The 12,889-nt window shown below is 42.3% G+C and overlaps 1 protein-coding gene across 1 annotated transcript in view; it reads left to right on the forward strand.

The window, feature by feature from the left end:
* The window catches only part of MGAT5 (alpha-1,6-mannosylglycoprotein 6-beta-N-acetylglucosaminyltransferase), a 387,153-nt gene that overhangs the window by 18,032 nt on the left and 356,232 nt on the right, over positions 1–12,889 (forward strand). The gene's annotated exons all lie outside the window — the stretch shown is intronic.

A 12,889-nucleotide genomic window follows, 5' to 3' on the forward strand; every position in this document is an offset into this window, starting at 1 on the left:
CCAAAGTATGGGAAAGTTAAATGTCCTGTCTTGAGTGATTCCCATAATTATAAGGTGATCATATAATTTATCGTCCAAACCTGAGCAGTCTTATTATTATTTTTTTTTTAATTACTTATTTGCTGCACTGGGTCTTAGTTGCTGCACTCAGGATCTTTGATCTTCGTTTCGGCAGGAAGGATCTTTAGTTGAGGCATTTGAACTCTTAGTTGCAGCATGTGGAATCTAATTCCCTGGCCAGGGATCTGACCAGGGCCCCCTTGCATTGGGAGTACAGAGTCTTAGCCACTGGACCACCAGGGAAGTCCTGAAACATGAACACTCTTGAGAGTGAAAGGGGTGCTATTAAATTAATGATGAAGCTAGGATAACAGCCATAAACGGGGACATGTGACCCCCTTACTAATACAGAAGGTACAGATTGGGGGTTTAATTCAGGTCCAATTCCAGAGCCTGTCTGCTCACCTGTATTTAATTAGATGCATTAAATTGGGCTGCTACAAATAAATTGTTAAGGTACATATTGAATAAACTTCTGAAGGTGAGTTCTGCATTGGTTAGAGAGCCAAAGAGAAATTCCTCTTAGGCTAGGTTAAAGTTCCCTTTGGCAAGAAAAAGATCTACTAGAGATCTTCTCTCATATAAAAAGGTAAAAGGGGTTTTGTTGGAAAGGCAGATGGTTTTTCTCTTCTGGAAAAATGGTTTTCCCTTTTGTTGTTGTGGAAAAAAATGGGTCTGCTGTAGCCTTTCCAAGAAAGATAGAGAAAGACTCATAAAATTCCATATGTAGGGTAAACATCTTCATAGCCAGTGGTGGTTGCCATAAAGGGTAATATAATGAATTCTCCATGGTAAGGTGTGTAGGTCATTTACTACCCCTGTTTTTAGCACTCTGTGACTGTTATTAACGAGGCAAATCTGTGTGGTATAACCATTATCATGAGATTTTAGTATAAAAGCCCTCACATTTGAAAATATTGCACTCCCAGGATTGGATACCCTGGCTTGTGACGAGCCTCTATGAGCCTCAGACGTGTGTGTGAATGCACCTAGCAGGCGTGCAGGCACAAAGGTAGGTGAAACTCACGGTACTTGAAACTGATGGTACAGCCTGACCACGGAAAGTAATAAAGAACATTACACAGCGCTCCGGGATTTATTTTTTCTCTGTGTCTCACTCTCTTGCCACCTTCCAGGCAAGTTGAGGTGTGAAAGCGAAAGTTTCCTAACAGAACACTTCTGTAAATCCCATGGCCTCTAAAAACATCTGCTGGATTGCTGCTCGTCATCAAGTCAGCGATGCCAGAGAATGGCATGCCATTCAAAGGCCACTGCTGGGATCCAGGGCAAGCTGGCTCTGTGGGGAAGAGTTATGTGTCTGGCTGGAAAGACGGGATCTGGCTTTCAAATGAGAGCTGTTCTTTGGCCTTCATTCTACACCCAGGTCCCTGAGGGATGTGCCTTCTGCAACTTGGAGCATCCAGAAAATATTGACTCCCAGAGCAGGCAAAATGAAACTTTCTGGCGATGGAGGAGAAGCCTTCCCCTAGCTAGTGGGAGCAGGAGAGGAACTGGGGGGCTCGGGGATTGCAGCTGCTTGTGATTTGTTTGAGCAGGTCCATGAAGAAGACTGCAATCCTTGGTGGTTTTTTTTTTTTTTTTTGAAGGGCAAGATTTCCCCTTGGCAATAAGAGAGCCATGGGTCACAAGACAGAAAAAGAAAACAGTCTTGGACGAGAGGCGTGAGGGGAAGCAGGGGGATAAAAGAGGTGGCCGCAGCCTTTCTACTGTGGATAATGAGAGCCGGTAGAGGATGCAGGGCAGCTGTGCTGTCTCGGGTAACCAGAGTCTTCTTGGAACAGGACAGGAGACTGGGAAGTCAGGAGATCTGGGGGCTGGTGTTTCCCTCCCACCAGTTCACTTTCTTCTGCACAAGTGGGCGAGTTGGGTCAGAGGTTACACACATGACTTCCAGCTCTTAGTCTTTGATGCTGAACTATCTTTGCAGGGCTAACCAGAGTGGCCCAGTGAACCTCTTTGTCAGGCAGAGGGGCACAAATGTATCACCTGGCCCTACATCTAGGGTGGGGCCCCGTCATAAGTTCCCCTGTTGGCCCATCAGCAAGGAGAACTAACTCTTAGGAAGCTTTTGTTGTATGCCAGGCAGGGTTATAGTTACAGATCTGCATCTGTATTAGCTCTTTTAATCCTCCCAACAACCCTATGAGTTAGGCAGACTGCTCTAATTTTTGAGACACTGAGAAATGAAGTAATTTGTCCCATGTTTCACAGCTAACCATTGGTGGATTTAGGATTTGAACCTGGTGGGCCTGGCTCTAGAGCTCAACTGCAACTGCTGTGTGTATGTGTGGTGGTGGTGGGGGGGTTGTCACATAATGTTTCCAATGCTGGACTGTCAGCTGCCTGAGGGCAGCAGCCTCTTCTGTCTTGTTAATTGTTCTAGTCCTAGTGCCTGGCTGAACACAGGCTCTTGAGCCATTATTGTTAGATGGATGGATAGATGGATGGTTGGATGGATGGATAGATAGATGGATGGTTGAATGGATGATGGATGGATAGATGGATGGTTGGATGGATGAATGGATGATGGTTGGATGGATGGATGGTTGGATGGATGGATGGTTGGATAGATGTATAAATGGATGGTCAGATGGCTGACTGGCTAGATGATCGGATGGATGGATGGATGGATGGATGAGATAAACAAGATCTTCAGGGAGTTTAAGGAGGAAAACAGGCTCATAAACACCCAGTGCCAGTCATGGTCAGGCAGGAAGGGTGCTTAGTCCAATCTGGGTTATCAGAGACACCTTCCTTCAGGGGCTGATGCCTGAACTGAGCCTTGAAAGATGAGCAGAATTTGGGAGAATCTGGTGGGAGAGGCATGCCACGCAGAGGAGCCATGTGAACTAACTGTAGCGTTGCCCCAGGTAGCTATGCCTGGAATAGAGACGGTCAGGCACGGGCTGGTGGAGATGGGGTGAGGTCAGGAGAAGCCTTCCTGGGGAAGGCGTTTGGGCTTGCTCCTGAGAACAGTGGAGACAGAACTCGCAAAAGGGTTTACATAGGGTGGTGACATGGGCAGCTATGGATTTCAGATGGGGGTGTTCCGGCTACAGTGTAAAGAGAAGGAACAAGAACAAGATTGGGTGGGGGAGAAGTTACCGTGGTGGTCTCAGCGAGAGATCTTGGGATGCCGGTGTGGGTGTGTGGGCAGACGTGGCTAGAGGGAGAGGAGGGGAAGGTCACATTTAACTTTGGGTGTGTTTCAAGGGTCCTGGGCTGCTGGTGTGCTATACACATGCTCCTGGATGAGTGCAAACTAGCTGAGCTAGAGGAGAAGATGGGGTAGATGGGGGTTTGGGCAGTGCCTGCATCAGGTGCTGGTTAAAGCCAGGAGAGTGAATGACATCTTCCCCCAAATGGTGTTACCTTGAAAGAGCCAATCCCTGGAAGCTGAGCCCCAAAGAAGCCCCAGGGCAAAGGCCAGAGAGGCCTGGTCCTGCTGGAACAGAGCAGGGCGGTGCAGGTTTTATTGAACTGATCACCGAGGTGATAGCATTTTTTGAGTCCTTTCAGTGTGCTGGCACATGGACATGCACTGGGGGTGCTTTCTCTCAACTGTTCTTTATGAAACCCCTATGAGGTAAGTGTTACACTGATCCCCATTTTACAGAAGAGAAAAGCAAGGAACAGAGCATTAGTCAGAATTACCCAAGGTCACATGCCTCTCAAGACCAGACCTCCCTGATGAGATGAGGGCCCCCCTGGTTTTTTGTATGTGTTTTGTCAGTATGGAAATCTCTGCAGACCTTTGCAAATCCTGAAGCAGAGCTTGAGAAGAGGATGTTGGAACTGTCTTGAGGGCAAGAGGAGGTAAGGTCAAGGTTTGTTTTCTGAAAGAAGGAGCCAGCTCAGAAGGAGATTTTGAAGATAGAGGCAGGATTCACCCTGGGGACTCAGGACCTGTGTATCAGGTGGTGGATGGCAAACACAGAGGAGGAGGAGGAGGAGCTGGCTGGAGGGAAGAAACCAGGAAGGTCAGAGCTGTTGTCAGAATTGAAGGGGAATCCTAGGGTTCCTTCCATAGGAAATATCCAGAATAGGTGGGGCTTCCCCTGTGGCTCAGTGGTAAAGAATCCACCTGCCAATGCAGGAGATGTGGGTTTGATCCCTGGGTCAGGCAGATCCCCTCAAGGAGGACATGGCAACCCACTGTAGTATTCTTACCTGAAGAATCCCATGGACAGAAGAGCCTGGTGGGCTACAATCCACGTGGTTGCAAAAAGTCGGACCCGACTGAAGTGACCGAGCGTGCAAGTATCCAGAGAAGGTAAATCCACAGAGACAGAAAGCAGGTTACTAGTTGCCAGGGGCTGGGGGAGGGGTAGAATGGGGCGAGCTGCTGAATGGGTCCAGGATTTCTTTCTTGGGAGACAGAAATGTTTTGGAACTGGACAGAGGTGCTGGTTGCACAGTATTGTGAATGTAACTAAATGTCACTGAGTTGAAAAATTTTATTGGTTAATTCAAAGTTATGTAAATTTTACCTCAATTAAAAAAAAAATTGGAAGGGGGCAAGTGGGAAGGATGCAAAGTGGGTCACATCCGGTGACCAGAATTCTCTGGCCCCTGCTTGCTCCCTGTTATGTAACAGCTTTATTGTCAGCATCTCCCAACAGCTGATGGCAATTTGTTTACTAGAAAGTAAGAGAGGGCTGTGAGATTCCATCCTGTCTAGTACGGGAGCAGCACCCAGCACACGGTGGTGCTTGGTAGATGTTGGAATGGATGAAAGAATGGTGGCCTGGATGGATGGGGTGGAAGGTCAGACAGGCTCCTGGATGTAGAGTGCGGAAGGGGCTGCTGGTTTGGAATCTTTGGCTGAGGATAACTGGAAATGGAGCTGAGGATAAAAGCCTGGGTTCCTGATGGTAAAAGGTGGCCTACAGGAGATGAGGGCATGAAGGCATCTGAAACAAATGCTTTTCCTGGTAGTGCTGAGTGCAGAGGAGCAGGCAGCCCATGAGGCTGAGTTTGCTGCTACAAGGGGCGGGGTGATTACAATGGAAAGACCAGGATTTGGGGGAAGAGAGGGCATTGGTGGTAATAGTTCAGGGAGGTAAGGGATTCTGGAGGGGTCAGCTCTGGACATGGAGAAAATGGAAGCAAATGATCCCCGAACTCTGAGGCATGGAGAGCAGGTCATTGGTGTTGGGAGTGGAGACCTAGACAGCTGACCTGAACTAGAGGTCAGGGTGTGGCTCAGATGGAGTGAAGGTGACAGCCATTGAAGGCCTCCAAATGGTCACAGTACTGCTGGGGCAGTCATTTCCCAAATTTGGTATTCGGGATATCCCATTAGGATATGGGAAGAAAAGATGAAAACTTTAACTTGTATTTTTAAAAATATTTATTTATTTTAATTGGAGGCTAATTACTTTACAATATTGTAGTGGTTTTTGCCATGCATTGACATGAATCAGCCATGGGTGTACATGTGTTCCTCATCCTGAACTCCCCTCCCACCTCCCTCCCCATCCCATCCCTCTGGGTCATCCCAGTGCACCAGCCCCGAGCACCCCATCTCATGCATTGAACCTGGACTGGCGATCTGTTTCACATATGGTAATATACATGTTTCAATGCTATTCTCTCAAATCATCCCACCCTCGCCTTCTCCCACAGAGTCCAAAAGACTGTTCTATACATCTGTGTCTCTTTTTCTGTCTCACATATAGGGTCGTCGTTACCATCTTTCTAAATTCCATATACATGCGTTAGTATACTATATTGGTGTTTTTCTTTCTGGCTTACTTCACTCTGTATAATGGCTCCAGTTTCATCCACCTCATTAGAACTGATTCAAATGTATTCTTTTTAATGGCTGAGTAATGTTCCGTTGTGTATATGTACCACAGCTTTCTTATCCGTTTGTCTGCTGATGGACATCTAGGTTGCTTCCATGTCCTGGCTATTATAAACAGTGCTGCGATGAACATTGGGGTACACGTATCTCTTTCAGTTCTGGTTTCCTCGGTGTGTATGCCCAGCAGTGGGATTGCTGGGTCATATGGCAGTTCTATTTCCAGTTTTTTAAGGAATCTCCACACTGTTTTCCACAGTGGCTATACTAGTTTGCATTCCCACCAACAGTAAGAGGGTTCCCTTTTCTCCACACCCTCTCTAGCATTTATTGTTTGTATACTTTCAGATCGCAGCCATTCTGACTGGCGTGAGATGGTACCTCATTGTGGTTTTGACTTGCATTTCTCTGATAATGAGTGATGTTGAGCATCTTTTCATGTGTTTGTTAGCCATCTGTATGTCTTCTTTGGAGAAATGTCTGTTTCGTTCTTTGGCCTATTTTTTGATTGGGTCATTTATTTTTCTGAAATTGAGCTGCAGGATATATTTTGAAATTGAGCTGCTTGTATATTTTTGAGATTAACTCTTTGTCTGTTGCTTCGTTTGCTATTATTTTCTCCCATTTTGAAGGCTGTCTTTTCACCTTGCTTGTAGTTTCCTTCATTGTGCAAAAGCTTTTAAGTTTAATTAGGTCCCATTTGTTTATTTTTGCTTTTATTTCCATTACTCTGGGAGGTGGGTCATAGAGGATCCTGCTATGATTTATGTCAGAGAGTGTTTTGCCTATGTTTTCCCCTAGGAGTTTTATAGTTTCTGGTCTTACATTTAGATCTTTAATCCATTGTGAGTTTATTTTTGTGTGTGGTGTTAGAAAGTGTTCTAGTTTCATTCTTTTACAAGTGGTTGACCAGTTTTCCCAGCACCATTTGTTAAAGAGATTGTCTTTTCTCCGTTGTATGTTCTTGCCTCCTTTGTCAAAGATAAGGTGTTCATAGGTGCATGGGTTTAACTCTGGGCTTTCTCTTTTGTTCCATTCATCTATATTTCTATCTTTGTGCCAGTACCATACTGTCTTGATGACTATAGCTTTGTAGTATAGCCTGAAGTCAGGCAGGTTGATTCCTCCAGTTCCATTCTTCTTTCTCAAGATTGCTTTGGCTATTTGAGGTTTTTTGTATTTCCATACAAATTGTGAGATTATTTGTTCTAGTTCTGTAAAAAATACCGTTGGTAGCTTGATAGGGATTGCATTCAATCTATAAGATTGCTTTGGGTAGTATACTTGTTTTCACTATATTGATTCTTCCAATCCATGACCATGGTATATTTCTCCATCTATTTGTGTCATCTTTGAGTTCTTTCATCAGTGTTTTATAGTTTTTTATTTCTTTAGGTCTATAGTCTTTTGTTTCTTTAGGTAGATTTATTCCTAAGTATTTTATTCTTTTTGTTGCAATGGTGAATGGAATTGTTTCCTTAATTTCTCTTTCTGTTTTCTCATTGTTAGTGTATAGGGATGCAAGGGATTTCTGTGTGTTAATTTTATATCCTGAAGCTTTACTATATTCATTGATTAGCTCTCGTAATTCTCTGGTGGAGTCTTGGGTTTTCTATGTAGAGGATCATGTCATCTGCAAACAGCAGTTTTACTTCTTCTTTTCTAATCTGGATTCCTTTTATTTCTTTTTCTTTTCTGATTGTTGTGGCTGAAACTTCCAAAACTATGTTAAATAGTAGTGGTGAGAGTGGGCACCCTTGTCTTGTTCCTGACTTTAGGGGAAATGCTTTCAATTTTTCACCATTGAGGATAATGTTTGCTGTGGGTTTGTCATACATAGCTTTTATTATGTTGAGGTATGTTCCTTCTATTCCTGCATTCTGGAGGGTTTTTATCATAAATGGATGTTGAATTTTGTCAAAGGCTTTTTATGCATCTATTGAGATAATCATATGGTTTTTAATCTTTCAATTTGTTAATGTGGTGTATTACATTGATTGATTTGCAGATATTGAAGAATCCTTGAATCCCTGGGATAAAGCCCACTTGGTCATGATGTATGATGTTTTTAATATGTTGTTGGGTTCTGTTTGCTAGGATTTTGTTAAGATTTTTGCATCTATGTTCATCAGTGATATTGGCCTGTAGTTTTCTTTTTTTGTGGTATCTTTGGTTTTGGTATTAGGGTGATGATGGCCTCATAGAATGGATTTGGAAGTTTACCTTCCTCTTCAATTTTCTGGAAGAGTTCGAGTAGGATAGGTATTAGCTCTTCTCTAAATTTTTGGTAGAATTCAGCTGTGAAGCCGTCTGGTCCTGGGCTTTTGTTTGCTGGAAGATTTCTGATTACAGTTTTGATTTCTGTGCTTGTGATGGGTCTTAAGATTTTCTATTTCTTCCTGGTTCAGTTTTGGAAAGTTATACTTTGTCCATTTCTTCCAAGTTGTCCATTTTATTGGCATATAGTTGCTGATAGTACTCTCTTATGATCCTTTGTATTTTTGTGTTGTCTGTTGTGATTTCCCCATTTTCATTTCTAATTTTGTTGATTTGCTTCTTCTCCCTTTGTTTCTTGATGAGTCTGGCTAATGGTTTGTAAACTTTATTTATCTTCTCAAAGAACCAGCTTTTAGCTTTGTTGATTTTTGCTATGGTCTCTTTTGTTTCTTTTGCATTTATTTCTGCCCTAATTCTTATGATTTCTTTCCTTCTACTAACTCGGGGGTTCTTCATTTCTTCCTTCTTTAGTTGCTTTAGGTGTAGAGTTAGGTTACTTATTTGACTTTTCTCTTGTTTCTTGAGGTAAGCCTGTATTGCTATGAACCTTCCCCTTAGCATTGCTTTTACAGTGTTCCATAGGTTTTGGGTTTTTGTGTTTTCATTTTCATTCGTTTCTATGCTTATTTTGATTCCCTTTTTTTATTTCTTCTGTGATTCGTTGGTTATTCAGAAGCGTGTTCTTTATTCTCCATATGTTGGAATTTTTAATAGTTTTTTTCTGTAGTTGATATCTAACCTTACTTCACTGTGATCAGAAAAGATTCTTGGAATGATTTCAACTTTTTTGAATTTACCAAGGCTAGATTTATGGCCAAGGATGTGATCTATCCTGGAGAAGGTTCTGTGTGCACTTGAGAAAAAGGTGAAATTCATTGTTTTTGGGTGAAATGTCCTATAGATATCAATTAGGTCTAATTGGTCCATTGTATCATTTAAAGTTTGTGTTTCCTTGCTAATTTTCTGTTTAGTTGATCTATCCATAGGTGTGAGTGGGGTGTTAAAGTCTCCCACTATTATTGTGTTATTGTTAATTTCCCCTTTCATACTTGTTAGCCTTTGCCTTACATATTGTGGTACTCCTATGTTGGGTGCATATATGTTTATAATTATTATATCTTCTTCTTGGATTGATCCTTTGATCATTATGTAGTGTCCTTCTTTGTCTCTTTTCACAGCCTTTATTTCAAAGTCTATTTTATCTGATATAAGTGTTGCTACTCCCGCTTTCTTTTGGTCTCCATTTGCATGAAATATCTTTTTCCAGCCCTTCACTTTCAGTCTGTATGTGTCCCTTGTTTTGAGGTGGGTTTCTTGTAGACAGCATATATAGAGGTCTTGTTTTTTTATCCATTCAGCCAGTCTTTGTCTTCTTGTTGGAGCATTCAGCCCATTTACATTTAAGGTAATTATTGATAGGTATGGTCCAGTTGCCATTTACTTTGTTGTTTTGGGTTCGCGTTTATACACCCTTTCTGTTTCCTGTCTACAGAAGATCCTTCAGCATTTGTTGAGGAGCTGGTTTGGTGGTGCTGAGTTCTCTCAGCTTTTGCTTGTCTGTAAAGCTTTTGATTTCTCCTTCATATCTGAATGAGATCCTTGCTGGGTACAGTAATCTGGGTTGTAGGTTATTCTGTTTCATCACTTTAAATATGTCCTGCCATTCCCTTCTGGCCTGAAGAGTTTCTGTTGAAAGATCAGCTGTTATCCTTATGGGAATCCCCTTGTGTGTTATTTGTTGTTTTTCTATTGCTGCTTTTAATATTTGTTTTTTGTTAATTTGATGAATGTGTCTTGGGGTACTTCACCTTGGGTTTATCTTGTTTGGGACTCTGGGTTTCTTGGACTTGGGTAACTATTTCCTTCCCCATTTTAGGGAAGTTTTCAACTATTTTCTCCTCAAGTATTTTCTCATGGTCTTTCTTTTTGTCTTCTTCTTCTGGGACTCCTATGATTCAAATGTTGGGGCGTTTGACATTGTCCCAGAGGTCTCTGAAGTTGTCCTCATTTCTTTTAATTCTTTTTTTCTTTTTTCCTCTCTGCTTCATTTATTTCCACCATTCTATCTTCTACCTCATTTATCCTATCTTCTGCCTCAGTTATTCTACTGTTGGTTCCCTCCAGAGTGTTTTTGACCTCATTATTGCATTATTCATTATTGATTGACTCTTTTTTATTTCTTCTAAGTCCTTGTTAAACGTTTCTTGCATCTTCTCAATCCTTGTCTCCAGGCTATTTATCTGTAACTCCATTTTGTTTTCAAGATTTTGTATCAGTTTTACAATCATTATTCTGAATTCTTTTTCAAGTAGACTCCCTATCTTCTCCTCTTTGGTTTGGTTTGGTGGGCATTTATCATGTTCCTTTACCTGCTGAGTATTTTTCTGCCTTTTCATTTTGTTTAGATTGCTGTGTTTGGGGTGGCCTTTCTGTATTTTGGCAGTTTGTGGTTCCTCTTTATTGTGGAGGTTCCTCCCTGTCGGTGGGGTTGGATGAGTGACTTGTCAAGGTTTCCTGGTTAGGGTAGCTTGCGTCGGTGTTCCGGTGGGTGGAGCTGGATTTCTTCTCTCTGAATGCAATGAAGTGTCCAGTAGTGAGTTTTGAGATGTCTATGGGTTTGGTGTGACTTCGGGCAGCCTGTATATTACAGCTCAGAGCTATATTCCTGCGTTGCTGGAGAATTAGCGTGGTCCATCTTGCTCTGGAACTTGTTGGCTCTCGGGTGGAGCTTGATTTCAGTGTAGGCATGGAGGCTTTTGGATGAGCTCTTGTCGATTCATGTTCCCTGGAGTCAGGAGTTCTCTGGTGTTCTCAGCTTTTGGACTTAAGCCTCCTGCCTCTGGTTTTCAGTCTTATTCTTCCAGTAGCTTCAAGACTTCTCCATCCACACAGCACTCCTTTTGAAGGCAATGGGCTGCCTTTCTGGGTGTCTGGTGTTCTCTGCCGGCGTTCAGAGGTTGTTTTGTGGAATTTGCTCAGCGTTCAAATGTTCTTTCGATGAATTTGTGGGGGAGAAAGTGGTCTCCCCATCCTATTCCTCCGCCTTCTTAGGACCGCCCCCTTTAACTTGTATTTTTCCCTTAAAAATTGAGGATTTATGTTTTAGTTATATTTACATGTTTCTTATTTTTAAATAAATAAATTAGGGGTGCATGCTCATTTTTACTAATGGAATGTGTGGTCAAAATGGTTGTGAGGAATTTATTTGCAAAAGATAAACAGACTCACAGAATGCAAATACAAATTCATGGTTACCAAAGGGGAAAGGTGGGGGGAGGGATAAATTAGGAGTTTGGGATTAACAGATCAGTCGCTCAGTCGTGTCCGACACTTTGCAACCCCATGATCTGTCAGGCTTCCCTGTCCATCACCAACTCCTGGAGCTTGCTCAAACTCATGTCCATCGAGTTGGTGATGCCATCCAACCATCTCATCCTCTGTCGTCCCCTTCTCCTCCTGCCTTCAATCTTCCTAGCATCAGGGTCTTTTCTAATGAGTTGGCTCTTTGCATCAGGTGGCCAAAGTATTGGAGTTTCAGCTTCAGCATCAGTCCTTCCAATGAGTATTCAGGACTGATTTCCTTTAGGATTGAGTGGTTTGATCTCTTTGAAGTCCAAAGGACTCTCAAGAGTCTTCTCCAACACCACAGTTCAAAAGCATCAATTCTTCGGCACTCAGCTTTCTTTATAGTCCAACTCTCACATCCATACATTACTACTAGAAAAACCATAGCTTTGACTAGACGGACCTTTGGATTAATATATGTACCCTACTGTCTATATCTATGTATCTGTGGGATTAACAGATACACACTACTATATTATAAAATAATCAACAAGGACCTACAGTATAGCACAGGGAACTATACTCAATATTCCATAATAACCTACATGTGAAAATAATCTGAAAAAGAATGAATATATGTTCGTATATGTATAGGGGCTTCCCTGGTAGCTCAGATGGTAAAGAATCTGCCTGCAGTGTGGGAGACCTGGGTATGTATAACTTAATCACTTTGTTCTGTACAATATTGTAAATCAGCTATATGCTAAAATACAATAAAAATTAAAAAAAAAAAAAAAAGAAAACAAAATAGTTGTGAAAGTGACTGTTTTGGGAGGTTCACAGGCCTGGGATGAAATCTTTGGGAGTAATGTCCCATCGGAGAGTAGGTCATATGACTTGCTGAAGGAGAAGCCCTGTGTCTCCTGTGTCTCCTGTGTCTCTCACCATCGCCTGGTTAGCCAGATATGGGTATTTTCCAGAAAGGGCATAAAATTTCCGTGGAGTCACTGGCTTTGTGCAAACCCATTGTGTACTGTGGATCACCTTGTAAAATTAATCACCAAGAGTGTGCTGGATATTCCTTGTAGTACCTAAATACCAGTCAACATCAATTGTTTCTGGAATCCATCCCCAACCCAGTTTTTTTTTTTTTTTAAGTTGGACCTTTCCCCCTTTTTCTTCTGTTTTCATGAATATTCATTAATGTTATTCCCTCTCCTCCCAAGAGATTATGACCTAGGGGAGATTTTTTAAGAACCTGGGATAATGTTTTCCTAAACCTTGGAATTTGAGCTGAAATGACTCAAGATTTGAGGAGTCAGGGGAGGAGAAAGCGGGGTCCTGGGTCTAGGCAATCTTACTTCCAATTCCGACTGCTGTTATGAGCTCTGTGCTTCTGGGCAGAGTCGCTTAACCTCTCTGACAACTGATTTTATTTTA

This window comes from Cervus canadensis, chromosome 15, assembly GCF_019320065.1.
Source record: "Cervus canadensis isolate Bull #8, Minnesota chromosome 15, ASM1932006v1, whole genome shotgun sequence".
NCBI lineage: Eukaryota > Metazoa > Chordata > Mammalia > Artiodactyla > Cervidae > Cervus > Cervus canadensis.